This window comes from Apostichopus japonicus, chromosome 13 (genome assembly GCF_037975245.1).
Source record: "Apostichopus japonicus isolate 1M-3 chromosome 13, ASM3797524v1, whole genome shotgun sequence".
Taxonomy (NCBI): domain Eukaryota; kingdom Metazoa; phylum Echinodermata; class Holothuroidea; order Aspidochirotida; family Stichopodidae; genus Apostichopus; species Apostichopus japonicus.
The window spans coordinates 1276837-1291404 of NC_092573.1; the positions used below are offsets into that span (position 1 = coordinate 1276837).

General features: G+C 35.1%; 1 protein-coding gene across 14 annotated transcripts in view; it reads right to left on the minus strand.

The window, feature by feature from the left end:
* Window positions 1–14568, minus strand: part of LOC139978921 (uncharacterized) — a 65913-nt gene that overhangs the window by 22125 nt on the left and 29220 nt on the right. Inside the window, exon 1 of one of the 14 annotated variants that reach the window (XM_071989500.1) lies at window positions 9833–10031. The exons of 11 other annotated variants lie outside the window; for them this stretch is intronic. The gene's annotated coding sequence lies outside the window, so the exon portion shown is untranslated. Of the gene's footprint in view, window positions 1–3873; window positions 4032–9832; window positions 10032–14568 lie in introns of those variants that run through there. 2 more of the 14 variants (XM_071989495.1, XM_071989491.1) reach the window with 2 other exon arrangements.

Genomic DNA, 14568 nt, shown 5'->3' on the forward strand with positions numbered 1-14568 from the left:
CCCCTTGCCATGATAATCCTAACTTCAATGCATATCAAATTATCATTAAAGATTCATATCAATCTAATCGGACCAATTTAATTGGTATTTGTATCAAATTTTCATTTGAAATGATCTTGAAGAATCGTTTAAATATTCAGTATATTTCAACAATCTTCAGCTTGAGAGTGTTGACAAAACCATTTTGTCACCATTTTCTCAAATAAGTAATAATACTGCAGAGGGAGTAACTGGTATATAAATTTATCAAAAATGGAGAAAAAAAAATATATATATCACTCTATAAATAGTGATTTTTGGTTAGTAACACCAACTTGGACTGCGGCCAAGTTTTGATAGACTGCTACCATATTTAGGACAATAATCAGTACCCTGAGGAACCTCAGAACTACAAACTCAACTGACCAAATTTCAATTTTAAATGATCTTGAAGAATCAAGTCTAATATCCAGCTTAATTGTCAAGCAAAATGGTGGTTCTCTGCATGCTTTAGCTTCAAAGTATTGAATCGTTGACAAGACTGTTAGGTCACCATTATATGTTCAGAGTCACATGTTTGCATGCATGGATTATTCACCTCATTACCATATCTGTCAGCGAGAACTAAGAAGTAACTGAAGGTTACTGATTATGAAGGTTTATGATTATGAGTACATGTTATGTTATGGGGGGAAAAGGGTCTGTATTGTATATGTGCATGGTAATAAATATATAGCAAAAAATACTGAGCAACTTATTTCTTTTGGTTGTATAAATTACATAATTCTGTAATTTAGCAATGTGGGAGGAACAGTGAAGAATGAATAAAACCAAACATGAATATCTAAATATTATAGAGGTGTTTACCAACATGCAGTGAGTGATAGCAACAGCATTAGAAAATCTGGGATATTGGAAGTGGAAGTAACAAATCGTTTTTGAGGTGGGAAGGGAGAGGGTGGGGCAGAGAAGAGGGGGCAAGGCACAAAGCAATTATGCTCCCTTCCCCTGGTCCTTTCAAAACAAAAGGAAAATAAAAATCAAGTAATCATTTTGGCAATTTGTACCATTTATCAACAATTTATTGTACTCTATACATTTGCTGTGCACCTGCTCTGGAGCAAATGGTTGATTTTTGGGTGATTATTTTTTAAACGGATTTACCCAGACTTATGGTTCTTGCAAAATCGGCTATCACTTAATAAGTTTTTGTTACCATATGAGGTAAGGGGAAGGGATTGGGGATGATCTATCTGGATAAGGAAAAGATTCCATTGCCCACTCCTTCCTTCATGGTGCTGTGATTGCTTAATACCAAGTATTAAAAACTCAATAGAGACAGCATAGCAAACTCTTGATCTGTTGCATGACATCAAACTCTAAAAGTCAAGGTCGGAATATTAGCTGAGATGATTTGGTCCAATGGATGATGTCAGTGCTGCTATTATGTGATGACAAAATTAATTTATCAAGTTTTCACTCCCCTGTGGTAAGGATGACAGTAACCATCACTTTTAATATAGATTATAATAATAGTTTTAAGTAACTTGGAATATTGGTTTGACCTATGTCAATAGCTGTTTATATCAATATAATTACAAAAGTACAAACTGACTTAGTTAACCCTTAGAAACCTCCACTACCAGTGGCTATCCATTGTCTATTTTAGACTTGTTCAAGTCTTTAATCAGAGGTATTTCTTCTCTACCACATAGATTATGATGATAGTTGGATGTTAAATTGAGGATCTTACTGGCCGTGTAGGGGGTACAGAGGGGGGGGGGGAAGTGGGGGGTAGATAAGAATGAGGGGAAGAGCTGTTTTCCAATGGAATACCATCCTAGTCTCAATCGTTATCAGATGTGTACCACATAATACATTCCTTGTAACAAGAGTACAAGAATGTGTATAGTTTGGCCCAGTGTGACAACCCATGTGCATAGATTATGACACCTATAGAAAGTGATTTGTATAAGTTTAGAACATTTCAAAACAAATTCTCTGATAAATTTATACCGTCTCATCAACATACTTGGCATACCCCAAGGCCTAATACAAAGTACATCATGTAGGAGTCTATTACATATCAATGCCACAGTTACCGCTGAGTATATATTCTTTGACATATATATCATTGTACGGAGACACCGGCCTTGATCACGTTCACCTTAAAGCAGAACGGCGAGCAATTCATTTCTCTCTCTTTATCCAATCTCGTTTCCATCTTTCAAGTAAATTCAAAGAAGAAGTGATCAGGATGGCTTGAGTGCTACATGGTACAACCATGAGGTTGAAAAACAAGCTGAAAACCTTGAATCGTTATCAGCATTTTACTGCTCCCAAATATGCTAGAAAGTCAAGAAATGGTTACTTCAATATGTATTTCAATGCTAAGCTTTCCCCATTCATTTAATCATCTAATTAAACGATAACTTCTGAGAATGATTAAAAAAATTCATAACAATTGAAAAATTTTAAATAAATTTGAGCAATTTTCAAGTTTTGAGGCATGATGAACATTTAATGATTGGTTTAAGTAATTAAGTTTATTTGCTGTGTAGAAGAAAAAAAAAAGCTATTGCTGTTGTCTGGGATTACAACCAATGACAATCATGTCTTGAGGAAAACTTGGCGGGTGATGCCAAACTATCGAATAACTCAATAAGTTGCTTTAAACTGAGACAAAAGGAAGAGCGGTAATGTTTGTACAAGCTCTCGCACTTGCAATGATGTTATTGATGCATATATATCACCATCACATTACACAAAAACACATTGGGGGGAAAAAACAAAGAAAGAAAGAAAAGGCCTTTTATTCCTACAACAACATCTGTCAGAAATTTTTTGTCTGGCACTTCCATTATTTATGGGATTAATTATGTTTGCAACTTAGACTAGCAGGAAGAGCGTGATAAATTAACACATAAGCAGATATAGTCTTCTGACATGAGACTTAACACGACCACATACACTCTATGCAGCAGCCATACCAAACTATAGCACATCACTTGTGAAAAGAAAAAAGATTAAAAAAAAGGTCGAATGAAGTCACAGAAATATAACTTTATAAACCACATATGGTCATAGTGAAAGAATATATCCATGGAAAAAGATACAGCCAAGGAAAGCTACAATAAAATCTTCCTATTGCAAATATGCACAAAAACTCCTTTGAGTACTAAGAATGGTCGCTGGATGGTCATCACAACAGAATCAATCAAAGTCCAAAGAATTGTATTCACTGACCATAAACAGAGGCATCCAGGGTTATAGGTCAGACCCCAATGAACATGTCACTGTACCTCCTCTTTAAATGCTTCACGTTTGTTTACGTATATTATGAAAATGAAAAAAAAGTACTTATTCTCATATCTCATATCATATATTCCTGGATCCCTCCAAGTTCTCCCAGACACCCCCCTAACTGACCCCCAGCCCAGGGATTGCACCCCCTTTTGAACCCCCCTATTCCTTTCCTCAGGTCTGACTAGAACATGCTAGTTCGGAAGTGGTTGGTCACCGAGCAGGTCAATTTTTTCTTCTTCATTGATCCTTTAACTTAATTGAGCTATAGCTTTCACTTTGAGAATAAAACATATTGAAAGATCTGCTGCACATTATAGCATACACTGTAACTGCAGGAAAGTCCTAGAAATCCCAATAAGCTATGATATAGATATATATATCTTGCTCTTGATAATATATGTATAATTTTGAAAATTCCCATATATATATATATTTTCCACACCTAATTCTCTTTCTGACGATGACATTCCCTCTAAGTCACAGTAAACATTACTTGCACTGCCTAGATGCCTAAATTACATTATAGACTGTTTACACAATTAGAACTTTATACACTGGCCATCGTAAACCAAAATAAAATGCACTCACTTCGGGGCTGTCTGCGCTCTGTTTTCATACCCTCTTTCAGCATATTATCTTAGGCCACTGAAAGGGTTTGCAGTCGCAAATGGCGTCTGATCTAATACGCAAGGAAAAGTATGGGACAGTACATGTCTGTCACCACCTTGAATCTTTACGGTTTTGAAGTCGACGTGTATATATCTTTTTCCCTTTCTGTTTTCTTTTTAACTCCTCTGCATCTGAGAATTGTAGATGTGTGAATTATGATGGAATACGAAGGACATTCTTCTCTCCAAACGAGACGAATCAGAAAGATGAGAAATATACACCCAGGCGATCGACACATTGGTACTACAGCACTGTTTAGTACGTGTAATAGTAGCAACGTACAAGGTAAAAAGCAGCTGGTAAGAATCACCAAAAAATAAAATAAATAAATATATAAAAACCACATTCCTTCAAAACGTTATCCAATCATGGCAGCATCAGTTAAATTGAAATTAGTGTGATACATACTGTATATATATATATATATATATATATATATATATATGTGTGTGTGTGTTTAATATACATATATATATACACATATAAAATAATATATATATATATATACACATATATATTATATAATGAAGACAGAAATATCATAAACTTCTACAGATGTAAAAATAGAATTTCCATATTTTTCTACTTAATGATAAATACACAAGATACAACTCATTATTCATAAAATTTAACATGAAAGTTATCCTGAATATAACCTCACGTTAAATGAAAGTCCAAAATGGCCTTCATCTGGTCAAGCAGGTTTGAGTAAAATTCATGTTACTTTTAGAATTAGTGATTGTCTCTCTTTCTTACAATAACCTGACAAAGGTAAATCTTTTCTAATCTAAGACTAAATACACTCTTTTCAAGGCACCAAAAGCAGCTGCATTTTGGTCGGTTATCAAAAAGTCACTGGACGTATTTTGATTTTGAAATGTGTAACAGCAATGCTACCTGTGATTTATAGTTGGGTTGTCATCGCTGATAGAAACGCTTGCTCAAGATGATCATTCATATATATTTCCGGTTAGCCACCAGATATATTATGGTACCACATGAATGTTATCAGAAACAGTGAAATAATTTTGTGCAAAAAATTGTGACATCTTAAAGGAAGTAAAAGCATATATGTTATTTTTGCAAGCAGCCCTCTAGTACCTTGCAATAATAAAATGAATGACTCTGGAATCCAACTTGAAAAATCTCAGTGTTTTAACAATTTATAAAAAAAGAGAGAACTTCATAAATTCAACAAATCAACTACATAAAAGCTTCTATTCAAAGCTATGATTAATGGCTTCAAAAATGATATAAATATTGATGATTTTTTATCTTTTTAAATACTGAAACAAAATTCCAAAGAACCTATTGTCATCCTCAAATTTATCGCTGCCCTCAAAATTTCAGGTCTGATGAAGGGAAGAAATAAAGAAGAAGGAATTGCATGATTTCGGTTCTTAAAATTCCATCTCATGAATACTTTTTCGTAGTCAGCTCCATTTGAGATGCATCAAGTCGATTGCTTCAATATGGCTTCAAGGATACAGAAATTACATTAGCGTTATCAACGATGTGATAAAGTAGGGCAAACTGTGTACTCAGCTGCTTCTTATGCATCCCACAATGTCAGCGAATAAATGTAAAACAAAGGCGCTCGTAGGTGCTATATAAGTTTTTAGTTTTTTTTCTGCCTCGGGGAGCAATAGCTACAAATTTTTCGGGTACACAAAAAAATAAGAGTTTTGACGTATTCCGACGTACACAACTGAACTGCATACATGTTAAAATTCAAATATATATATGTGTGTGCTTGTCAATGTGACATATGGAAAAACTAAATAAATCACAAATTTTTTCTTTTTCTTCTTCTTTTCTTGTAATACAAAATTTGAACTGTTTTGTTCCTGATTTTTTTCACTGATATCAGCAGAAGACCACTCCCTCTAAAGCAACAAATTACTTAATCTGTTCTTTTTACAGGTAGTCAAACTGGTCAACTTTCATCTTTAACCTTGGAATGGCCATTTACTATATAGTTCCATTAACCTCCGATCTTCAATCCTGAAATTGTAATATCGCTGATGAATATACGTATGGTGAAAAAAGTGCAATGTCATTCACTGGCACATGTACTATCACTATCATTATTATTATCATCATCATATTTATTTTTATTATTATTATTAGTATTATTATGTGAAACAGGATCGCACCACCATTGATGCACCTTGTACCTGAGTTATCAAGAGCAAAGATTGCTACTATTTCAGCTGAATCATTTAGCAGGTGGGATGGGGAGGGCGAGAGAGAATTAATCAAACAAAAGTGTACAAAATAGTATCATTTTTTTTAACTATTCAAGTTTCAGTTTACATAACTATGGAGACGGTTATGGAAGTCTTTAACGATTAACCTTTGTTTTATAATCATTACTCATGAATTCATCAGTCAGTGTCAGAATTAAAGTTAATTATCAGGTAAAACAATTATAGGACACTGTCTTAGATTAACTGTTGGAATATCATTTGGAGTAATTTGTGGCGGGTTTTGTAAAATTGTTGAAAATGATTACCCTACATGCACAACTGCTTTGTAGAAAGTTTATAAACCTGACAGATGTTCCCCCATTTTTGCCTCTTCTTTGACTGATGGAAAGCAGATGACCATAATTCACTAAATCCAAGGGTAATCATCCAAAAAGTTAAGGTTGTCCAAAAAAATCCTGTCCTTAGCCTTGATAAAGGCCAGTTACTTCTTCTGAGTGCCATTAACCTTCTTATAGTTTTCTTTTTTAATTTAAAGAAGATACACAGACTTTCTGAAAATGAATGTAATTATGTTGGTTAAGAGGAGAGGATACGTCAGTCTGAGTGTACGTGTGAGAAATAACTGGAAGTAACAAAAAAAAACATCACGTCCTTTTGGGCATATCGAAAAAGGTGAATGACTCTATCAGAAACGATGCAATACATTAGTTGCGGTACTAAATTATTTGTCAAACTTTTAAGACAACATTTTGAGTTAACATTATAGATGCAAATGTTGTGTACATGATATGTGTACATTGATCTGGAAACATCACTGATTATAAGACCTGATCAGATATTTGACAAGTACCAACAGGATCTATAATGACTCCACAAAGGATATAGTTTCAATTAATAAGGACTATCAGTTTTGACACATTTGAAACTAGGTCAAAATAATGACCACAAATAGGTCAAATTAGGTGTGTAATGCAGACAGCATAAATACTGATTGACTGATCGCCAACCGAAATCAACCAGCATGACCTATTTTTCCATCGTCATGAAGACCCCATGGACTAACAACTGAACGACCCACCCCACACAGTCGGGAAAATGCTGCACGTATTGTTTAGTTTTTCCCGACTGAAGCTGATGTGACTTAAAGGGTGTGAAGACTCGCGCAAAAAGAAACGTCTTATGCCAGTAATCTGACCTAGTTTCGACTGAGGGGTAACAGAAGTGTTAGACACCACCATTGATCCCAGAAAATACGCACACAGCTTGCTACCTTCGGTAATTAGACACTAGTTTACAGTCAGTACATACAGCTGCGGTCAATACCCACAGCACAGTGTACAAACGATACAGCGATGGACATCTCAGGTCCAGCTAAAGATAACAAGGTATCACGTTTCATTACTCTCTGCATTTTGTAGCGACAAGCAGAAAACTTCACTTGCAAGCAACGGAAAGTTAACTTTTTCAGAGCACGGCACGCGGTTTGGGGCGAGTCTTCAATGCCTTTAAAACTACTGGCAAATTCTTGATTGGTTGTAGCCTTAAGCATACACACCCTGCCCGACAATCCACAAAAAAATATAGTTAGAATTCAATTTTGAAAGGGGCAAAAGTAAAACTCCCTCAGATATCTGCCATTAAATGTGAAAAGTGGCAGTTATGTGTCTGAAGGGTAACCAAGGTTACCGCCCAATAACACACTTTTGAGAATTGAATACTCAATATGCGGCATGCAAGCCAATTCCGCCTCGTGAATTATGTTAGCTTGCTAAGAAAAAAAAAAATCTGCCAATAATCTTGCACTTAATTATCAGGTTTGCAGACCTTAATTAAAAACATGTGAAGTATCTAAGCTTGATCTGCGCAGGTTTAATACCAGTTTAAAGTGAGAACTTGATTTCTGCACGGCTGACTCTTTTCTCCATGCACTGAACCAAAACATTTCTCTGGCCCACATAGAAAATTAATTGAGATATGTTGAGCTATAATATACTCCCATTTAAAGAGTATTAGACCAAATGACAAGGTATGCTGCTCCCAATTAATATCCCAATAATACAGTAAAAATTCCCCTAACGCAAGAGTTCAGGTTAAAAATAACACAGAACACCTCCATAATGGTTTCAGCCCTACAGTACGTCAACCAAGTGTACATATATGGTACCCATTACAATGATTCTCTACTGACCAGAAGTTGTGCTTAGTGGTCAAGAAATGTAACCCAAACTTAACATCTTTTTTGTTGTCAAATACAATCAAACTTTCCCATCGTCAAAAGATGTTAACTAACTTTACTACACAGAATTAAACATTTATAGTCTTGATGAAATACCTAAACCTAGACCACATATACTGTAGTGGTCTCTGCATTCAAAGTATAAATTGGCTTAAACTGAATTCCATCAGTCACGTTTTTCTCCCGAAGACCTTCAAAAGTGAAGAAATCTGTTTCAGGATGAAATTTTACCATATAATTCACTTACTTGATATAAAACACTTGGAATGAAAGCTCTATTTGGTTTGTGACTTCATCTGCTGATGTCAAAATTGACTCTTGAGTAAGCAATTTAATGAAACACAGCAAATAAAATGAATAATTTTGAGTATTAAACCAGCATATATCTATCTTGGGTATGTTGATCTTGTAGCTCAAAATAACCACATATTGACATGACAAACGTTAAATTTAGAAACTTTATTTGTGATGCACTTCTGTGATGCACATCTTATTTGTGATGCACTTCAGTGTGATGCACTTCATCATGTGATGCACTTCATCAAGTTAATCAGTCCTAGCTGGATCATATATATTTATATGTTGTGTCTCTGGGCAAGTTACTTCATCTGAGCTGTCCCTCTTCACCCTGCAGGTGTACTCAAATATGAGAATTACCCAGCTTGAGGATGAATTAGGCACAAAGATATGCCCTTCCAGTGAGGCACAAAGGCAGCCCTACCATTGGAAGAGGTATTGGATGGTGCTGGTTTAAATAAGTCTTCATAATACAAATGAAACTTAATGTATTCATCAATATTTACAAAAAGAAGAGACATACCGAGTAGAAAATTTGGTCCGCTACGTATGACTGTACGATTAACCAAGATAGGGCTTGGATCATGACAGTGCTACATCGACTTGTAAAAAATACCACTTTTAACTCTAATTCAACGTAAATATGATGCTGCAGGTAAAATCAAAGCTTTAATTTCGCATGGTATTAAGCAAAATATCACATACATCAGTTCATATAATTTGATTCCTCAACATTTTGTGGAATTGAAAGCATTATATATGATCCACTGTATGCAAACTTTGGTGATTTTTAGAAATTTTCACACAAACTGGACAACCAATCATATAACAATTCGCTGATATCTTTCTGAATCTACAGTTCATCAATTTGACAAACCGATGCATTTCTTAATCTGCATTCCTATCCTCACCTTATTAACATGCATCACACTGTTCTAATGTGACCAGGGTAGCTGGACTGGTTAAATGTTCCTGCCAGATAGTATTAGCTACAATCACATCCCTTCTGTAATTACCTCATTGTGCATGACCTGTCCCAACAGAAGACCTATTAACCTACCATATATATGCCATATATATGCATGCAGCAGCTCTCATGAATCAGATTCAAATATTACTAATATTTCTCACCTACCTGGAAAATATGTTCAACCCTTCAATCTAGCTCCTTAACAATATGGCAGGCGTTTAGGAATCCAGCCCAAATTATATATTCACATCCATTCAGATCTATACTAACATTTAACAACCATCCTATACCGAATATATTTAGTACAGTAACTTGTATATTAATGAGAAATATAGTCGTGTAATGTACTGTAGTAGGCCTACTGGTGAAGACGGTGACATCCCTATGTTCCGACGTCTCTATGTTCCGACGTCTCTATGTTCCGACAAATTGTTTGGACTCTAATTTTTTTTGACCAAAATTTTTTCGGACCCATTTTTTTATTGGAGACTCAATCTTTTTGGTCCCGCATATTTCGGACCAAATTGTTTTGGGGGACTTAATTTTTGGGACCCAAATTTTTTGGGACCCAATTTTTTTTGGGGGGCACTCAATTTTTTTGGACCAACATTTTTTCTGACCTACCTTTTTGGGGGACACAATTTTTTGGACGCACCAATTTTTTTTTCAGGAAAAAAGGGCCCAAAGTTTGTTTATGACCCAAATAGTGCTTGTGACCGAAAATTGCTTGTGACCCGAAATTTAATTGTTTGTAAATTTTTTGGGACCAAAATCAGTTTGGTAAAAAAAAATTTGGTACGAAAACATGATGGTGTCAAAAATTTTGGTCCAAAAAAAATTTGGTCATAAAAATATAATTGGTCTAAAATAATTTTGGTCCGAAAAAATTTGGGTAAAAAAAATTAGAGTCCAAAAAAATTGTCGGAACATAGAGACGTCGGAACATAGAGACGTCGGAACATAGAGACGTCGGAACATAGAGATGTAACCGGTGAAGACAAATTAGGTTTAATAAACAGTGTGTAGGATACTTCTGTGCCATCAATATATAACACATGTACATTATATACATCTAACCTGCATTTTAACACATGTACATACAATTATATGCTACAGAAGCTGGGGTGCACTGTGTCAGACATATACCAGCATCTTGTTGCATGACAAGACTATGAATCCAAGGGCGTAGGAACCGGGGGGGGCTGGGGGGGCGCCAGCCCCCCAGTGAAAAATGTGGAGGGGCGGAAGTATCATTCCGCCCCCCCGGTTCGCAAGTCAGAAAACCCCTTTTTCATTTCCAAATGAGAAAAAAATCTCATTTGGAGCACCAAATTGCATCTAAGGCCAGGTGAAAATACAAAATTAAGTTTTCAAAATGGAGTGGGTGTTGAAGTGTGCTATATTGCACCAAATTGCATCTGAGGCCACCTGGAAATGCAAAAAATTCCAAAGGGGAGGGGGACACCCCCTCCCCTTAGACCCCTCCCCCAGGCCGGCCATCAGTCTTCAGCCCCCCCACTCAAAAGTACCTTCCTACGCCACTGATAGTATCAGATCAATATATCTGTATATCATATGAAATATGATCATTAATTTGCGATGACGATGCCGTGATTATGAGGAGATGTACACTTAGGCTATTTTGTCATTCCTTTGGTTCACCTTGAATTTGGCAATATTTTAACTGCAGCCATTTAAATAATAAATAATTAACCTTTAAACTGCTACACAGGATGTGCACACTAAATAATTATCTATGTTCACCATATCTATTGTCTGCATCCAAACTGAGACAAGCGTTTCATATGGAGGAACCCTCTTCCTTTTACCATAAACATTAATCAAACATAAAATGATTCTTATTTCAATTTAAAAAAATTATTGACAATTATTTCTGCTGAGTAAGATTTCATTTCCATTTATTTTTCTCGCTGTGGAAATGCAGATGATGTTACTTGAAAGCATTCTTACGTCAGCAATCTAATTGGTGCAAATGGAAAATGGTGGAAAATCTACCATAAAAGGTAAACATGCTCAAAACTTTGTGATGAAAAAAGAAAAGAAAAAAAAAACTTTCACTGTACTCCTACTTATACGTTTCCATGGATTTTTAAAGACAATATTTATGCTTATACTACTTCACCAATAATTTTTTAGACACTTTTCTCATCAAACCTACCGATTCTCCCCTCACATTAAGATTGCAATATTCGTTAATATCGAATAAACCTTAATTAACAGGTAATTCAGGATTCCATTCAATTCTGAAATTCCAACGCCCACATACACATTTGAAAAATAGTTTACATGCAATTGCCATCAAATAATAAATTTTCTTCATTTATGTGAAATTTGAGTACTGAAGCTGATTAACTACATGGCTTTGAGTATTTTGTTATGCTATGTGGAATGCCATTAAAGAGTTGATAACAGATCATTTTTCAACAAAATAAAATCAATATCACTAATTGCAGCTTTTACCAAGTCAAATTTCACAAAAGAGGGTATAAATTACTATATGAATTTTGTCTTCCCTTCATCATAATCATCCCACCCCTTTCAGTTTCCTTCCTTTGTAAATCTACCTCCTAAAATTTCTGGTTATTTTATTAACTTATTAATATAATAACTAAAGTGCACTTAGTTGAACGACGACTAACACCTCCAGTCCGACTACTTGTGTGTTGTAATGTATGGGATGAACCCTGACCCATGAGAAAACCAGGACAGTGGGCATACCTTAGAATATAACATGACTTGTCAGAATTTTTGAAATGATACCTCCCTCCTTTTTTTTTTCTCTTTCTAATTGCAGGTCCAAGACAACAAATGGCAGAGGGAAGATATCGGAAGAACCTGACGCTGCAAGAAGATGTACTTTAAGGAATCCAAGAACCGTACCCCCAGCTATGATCAGTGACAAACCAAATACTTTCATAGGTCACAAGAAAACCGAGTCCGTTGACGACTAAAATCAACTGCTGCATTGAGTCCTGGCAGCTGAGACAAATTTCTTCTGTCAAAGCCTGAACTAGTTAATATGAGAGGAACTGTACCAGCTCATTTAGCTTAAAGTTGTATTTTTTTGTTGCATTTGGTAAAATCTGCTATCAAAGGAAACGGAAGGGAAAGGTATCTAAAAAGTGCTCTCTGTTTAATACTGTAGGTCGTACCAAAGTCGTACAAGATACAATGTAATCAAGCAAAAACTTCATAAGTTTACAAAGCCCCCTTCTCCCCCTCCCCGCCCCAGGTTGTGTTAGTTAGATTGAGGGGTATCTGATTTATGTGTTAGTATTACATATATATGGGTCGATCGGAATGCTGCAGTTACATCTATCAATGTAAAATGATGCTTAAATTATTAAATGTGTTGATTATTAACGACAAACTTATACACATTATCGCATAATATTATCTTTCATAATAACAAGAACAAACATCAATAACGTAACATTAATCATTGTCAATATATCTCTTCTATGTAATACATATATATTGTAACAATATGTCATTGTGTCTATAAAGTATCATTACATGTTTTCTTTAATTAAGCTTTCACAATATTTTGCTGTGAACAATAATTTAAACATAACAACTGTTATTATTTAAGCTAAAACAATAAATACCTAACAGTCTCCACAATACATACTCTGAAAGCTAACACAATGTTAAATTAGTCGCAACTTGAAAGTAGATCAACTCCGCAGCTCAGGAAGCTGCCAAGATACGGATTAAGACAGGATTATCGTGTGCTTCGTGTCACGTAAACTCATTATCGGCCTGAATTACGGTTTCTACCAACACATCCTGAAACACTTGCGGTAGCTATGAACTCTCCTCATGAATGAAATTCTTGAGATGCAGACCTCTCGGCATCAGCTGTATCGCCGCTCTCCGTCTGTTAAGCAGGTACTACAGAATATGACGAGGTTGAAAATGTTTATGGAAAATGTCTGGTCAGGAAAAAATAATAATACTTCAACTCGGAATGTGAACTGACATAGTACAGTATTGGTATGCTCCCTGTCAAGGCTGTGTACATATATGTAAACCGTATAAGCATGCACGGTTTTAATTGGTACATGGGCTTCTAGAATGTTTCAGGCATAATCGTACTTATGCATCAGTCTTCAAACGGGGTCAATTCTGATGAGGTATTATAAACAAAGGCTGAATCTATTTGAAAAAAAAACATTCTGCTGAACCAGTTAAATTATTTGTTGAAAATTCATCGATAATTATGATGATGATGTACAAACATTACTGTTGACAAATTTCCCTTGAAAAGGCAAAGGATATGTGGCATATATCAATGACCTTTCTAATAGACTAAATTGCTCACATTTAGAATTCTCATTAAAAGCTATGCATTTAAAAGCTTCATCCATCATGTTTAAACAGCCCATTTTCATTTCACATGATGCCCCTGTAGTATTATCTTTCTTAAAAAGGTTCTAACTATCATTAATATTCCTTCCTCTCCACCCTAACAATTACTAATAGCTTCTTTTTTTTATACAAATAACGTAACCAAATAGTTTCTGAATTCTTAATATTCTGAGGCTTCCTAATGTAGAGGTATGATGCAGGAATATTTTAACATTCTCTAGAGAGTGGTATGGATTGGAAAAAATGGACGGAATGTTAACAACAAAATAATGCGGTTTTTTGCTGTTTGAAATTTACAATGACAAAGACCCTTTTAGACAGAAGAAAGAAGAAGAAGTACAAGAAAGGTGAAAAAAATCATGAACGGAAAATTGACTGGGCAAAAAAAAAATTCTCTTCTAACCATTTAATTATTTATTGTGCTCTTTCGAAATGTGACTGAAAAAAAATGACAGATCCATTATTGAAAGATGAATTCAAACTTTTTTTTAGAAACCCATTCCAAAGCC